Source organism: Herpailurus yagouaroundi, unplaced genomic scaffold, assembly GCF_014898765.1.
Source record: "Herpailurus yagouaroundi ecotype Mexico unplaced genomic scaffold, PumYag 67203, whole genome shotgun sequence".
NCBI classification, from domain to species: domain Eukaryota; kingdom Metazoa; phylum Chordata; class Mammalia; order Carnivora; family Felidae; genus Herpailurus; species Herpailurus yagouaroundi.
The window spans coordinates 707,969-712,564 of record NW_024420044.1 but is presented as its reverse complement, the minus strand read 5'-3'; the positions used below and the strand labels follow the sequence as shown (position 1 = coordinate 712,564).

The window sequence follows — 4,596 nt, the reverse complement described above, 5'->3', positions numbered from 1 at the left end:
CCTTATGTTTATTGCAGCATTATTTATAATAGCCAAGATATGAAGCAACGTAAGTGTCCATCAATAGATGAATGGATAAGAAAGATGTCATATATATATGCCATAAAAAAGGTTGAAATCATGCTATTTGACACACATGGATGGTCCTAGAAGGTATTATGCTAAGTGGAGTTAGTCAGACTGAGAAAGACAAATGCCATATGATTCTACTCATAAGTGGAATCTAAAAAGAAGAAGCAGGCCTCTGAATATAGAGAACAAACTGATAGTTTCCAGAGGGGATGGCAGTGGAGGGCTGGGAAAAATTGGTGAAGAGAAGAGGGAGATACTGGCTGTCAGATGTGGAATGAATAAGTCACAGGAATAAAAGGCACAGCATACGGGGAAAAAGAGACCATGGTCAAGCCTGTTAGCACTTTCTTGCATTTAACCTTTGCAAATATTCCTTTTATTCTTCTACTTCCCTTACTTAGACAACTGTAATTTTCATCATAAAGAATAGGGAAGTCCTGATCTGTAAGATGTGCAATGTAATCTGTGTCCCTGACTTGCCTAACCTACTTTTTACTACCTCTAGTTTTACAAACCTGGTTCTTTTGGGGCTAACAGTGTTATCGCTGGACTTGTAGGATGGCATGCTAAATCAGATACAGGCCTCGTGGACATAGATTCATCACATTTGATATCTATAATGTTCTACATTGTGTCTGTGAGTTAAGCTTTATATATTTTGTGACCTAATAAAGAGATAATCATCTAGATGATTATTATAGTTACCATTTATTGGTTGCTTACTATGTTCCAAGCACTTCATGAATTGGGGTGTGTGTGTGTGTGTGTGTGTGTGCGTGTGTGTATGTACAGGTATATGTGTGTACATGTATATAGTTTTGTTAATTCTTGCCACAATTTTTTTTACATTTTTAAAATATTTATTTATTTTTGAGAGACAGAGACACAGTGCAGGCAGGGGAGGGAAGAGAAGGGGGGAGACACAGAATCTGAAGCAGGCTCCAGATTCCGAGCTGTCAGCACAGAGCCCAATGCGGGGCTCGAACCCACAAACCATGAGGTCAAAGTCAGACGCTCAACCAACTGAGCTACCCAGGAGCCCAATCCTTGCCACAAATTTATTAAATTGGTACTATCATTATTCTCATAATATAAATTAGGAAACGGGTAAAGGGAGGTTGAGTACCTTACACTGTATCATACATCAAGGAAGCTTATGCCTAGGTTTGTGATTATGAAAGTCATGCACTTAATCACTGATATATATTGCTTGAATTATTATTTATTTAAAAAATATAATTTATTGTCAAATTGGCTAACATACAGTGTGTAAAGTGTGCTCTTGGTTTTTGGGGTAGTTTCCTGTGGTTCATTGCTTACATACAACACCCAGTGCTCATCCCAACAAGTGCCCTCCTCAATGCACATCACCCTTTTCACCTCTCCCCCACCCCCATCAATCCTCAGTTTTTTCTCTATATTTAAGAGTCTCTTATTGTTTGCCTCCCTCCCTCTCTGTTTGTAACTATTTTTTCCCCTTCCCTTCCCCCATGGTCTTCTGTTAAGTTACTCAATATCCACATATGAATGAAAACATATGACATCTGTCTTTCTTTGACTTATTTCACTTAGCATAATACCTTCCAGTTCCATCCACGTTGCTGCAAATGGCTTGATTTCATTCTTTCTCATTGCCAAGTAGTATTCCATTGTATATATAAACCACGTCTTTATCCATTCATCAGTTGATGGACATTTAGGCTCTTTCCATAATTTGGCTATTGTTGAGAGAGCTGCTATAAACATTGGGGTACAAGTGCCCCTCTGCATCAGCACTCCTGTATCCCTTGGGTAAATTCCTAGTAGTGCTATTGCTGGGTCGTAGGGTAGTTCTTTTTAAAACTTTTTTTTGACAAAATATCTTTTATTCTGAATTAAACAAAATCAAAATTCTAAAGAAGTAGTGCTTATAAGATACCCTGAAATATTTTTAGTTGTGTAAGTTTTATTTAAACCTGAATTAGCTCAAATGTGTCAGTTAATATCTTTTTTTATCTGTATGGAGACCAAAACAACTACAACCACAGTAACACTTGACAGAATTTTGATGTCTGAGAACCCCTGGACATTGGACAGCATCCAATTAAAATATCAGTGTCGCTTTCATTTATCAAAGAATATATCTTATCAAGCTCCCAAAACAAATTTGAGGAGTTAAGTTGGGTTTGAAGAGAAAGACCAAGGTAAATCTGGGAACACAGTTTTCATCTGATGAAAGTTGAAATCCACATATACATTCTAATCGAAGACCTGTCCCATGTAGGATTTTTCAAGTTTTTAAAGAGTCTACCAGGCCAAACCTTTGCTGCCTTTACTGCTTTTGCTTTGCTTTCCCCCTTCCCTTTTTCTCACTATGCCTTCAGCCTTTTCCTTTGTCTCTGGTTCATCCATATGGGGTATTGTCCATGCTGGTCTAGAGGACTCTTTTTGGTTCTCTTAATATCAGTCTCCATCTTCATGTCATCTTTTTCATCTTGTACCACACATTCAGTTTTCTCTTGACAATGTTTAGGTACCACCACAGTTGCTATCTCTTGAACATCTTTCATTAAAACATCATTATCTATTTTAAGAATACTTTTAAGTCTGCTAAGTTCCTGTGGGGCACCCTTTTATCTCTTTTCAGAATGCATCTTCCTTTTCCACTTACTCCATAAGGTTTTAGCCATATGTTACCTGGAAAGCAGGAAAGTCAGAAACTCGCAGATGGCATGGAGACCACGCTGACTGGAAGCCTTCTCTATTTTTAATTTTTTGATGAACCTCCACACTGTTTTCCAGAGTGGCTGCACGAGTTTGCATTCCCACCAGCAGTGCAAGAGGGTTCTCGTTTCTCCACATCCTCACCAGCATCTGTTGTTTCCTACGTTGTTAATTTTAGCCACACTGACCCATGTGAGATGGGATTTTGATTTGTATTTCCCTGATGATGATTGATGTTGAACATCTTTTCATGTGTCTGCTGGTAATCTGGATGTCTTCTTTGGAAAAGTGTCTACTCATGTTTTCTTCCCATTTTTTCACTGGGTTGTTTTTCAGGTGTTGGGTTTGGTAAGTTCTTTATAGATTTTGGATACTAACCCTTTATCCGATATGTCATTTGCAAATATCTTTTCCCATTCCGTTAGTTGCCTTTTCCTTTTGTTGTTTCCTTTGCAGTGCAGAAGCTTTTTATCTTCATGAGGTCCCAATAGTTCATTTTTGCTTTTAATTCCCTTGCCTTTGGAGATGTGTCAAGTAAGAAATTGCTGCGGCTGAGGTCAGAGAGGTTGTTGCCTCTTTTCTCCTCTAGGGTTTTGATGGTTTCCTGTCTTACATTCAGGTCCTTCATCCATTTTGAGTTTATTTTTGTGGATAGTGTAAGAAAGTGGCCTAGTTTCATTGTTCTGCATGTTGCTGTCCAGTTCTCTCAGCACCATTTGCTAAAGAGACTGTCTTTTTTCTTTTGGATACTCTTTCCTGCTTTGTCAAAGATTAGTTGGCCATACATTTGTGGGTCAAATTCTGGGTTCCCTATTTTATCCCATTGGTCTATATGTCTGTTTTTGTGCCAGTACCATACTGTCCTGATGATTACAGCTTTGTAGTAGAGGCTGAAGTCTGGGATTGTGATGCCTCCCACTTGGGTTTTTTTTTTTCTTCAATATTACTTTGGCTATTTGGGGCCTTTTGTGGTTCCATACAAATATTAGGATTTTTTTTCTAGCTTTGAGAAGAATGCCAGTGCAATTTTGATTGGGATTGCATTGAATGTGTAGCTTGCTTTGGGTAGTATTGACAGTTTAATAATATTTATTCTTCCAGTCCATGAGCGTGGAATGTTTTTCCATTTCTTTGTGTCTTCAATTTCGTTCAACAGCTTTCTATAGTTTTCAGCATACAGATCTTTTACATCTTTGGTTAGATTTATTCCTAGGTATTTCATGGTTCTTGGTGCAATTGTGAATGGGATCAGTTTCTTTATTTCTCTTTCTGTTGCTTAATTTATTGGTGTATAGAAATACAAACAATTTCTTTACATTGAGTATGTATCCTGCGACTTTGCTGAATTCATGTATCAGTTCCAACAGACTTTTAGTGGAGTCTTTTGGGTTTTCCATGTCGAGTATCATGTCACTAAAAGTGAAAGTTTGAGTTCTCTTGTCAATTTTGATGCCTTTTATTTCATTTTGTTGTCTGATTTCTGAGGCTAGGACTTTCAACACTATGTTGAACAACAGTGGTGAGAGTGGACATCCCTGTCATGTTCCTGATCTCAGGGGGAAAGTTCTTATTTTTTCCCCATTGAGGATGATATTAGCTGTTGGATTTTTATAAATGGCTTTTATGATGTTTAGGCATGTTCCTTCTATCCTGACTTTCTCGAAGGTTTATTAAGAAACAATGCTGTATTTTGTCAATTGCTTTTTCTGCATCTACTGACAGAATCATATGGTTCTTATCCTTTCTTTTATTAATGTGATGTATCACATTGATTGATTTGTGAATATCGAACCAACCCTGCAGCCCAGGAGTGAATCCCAC

General features: G+C 37.8%; 1 pseudogene; it reads right to left on the bottom strand.

Moving 5' to 3' along the window:
- Positions 1-2,143: 2,143 nt before the first annotated feature.
- LOC121024815 (uncharacterized protein C12orf31 homolog) lies at positions 2,144-2,801 on the bottom strand (annotated as a pseudogene).
- Positions 2,802-4,596: the final 1,795 nt, after the last annotated feature.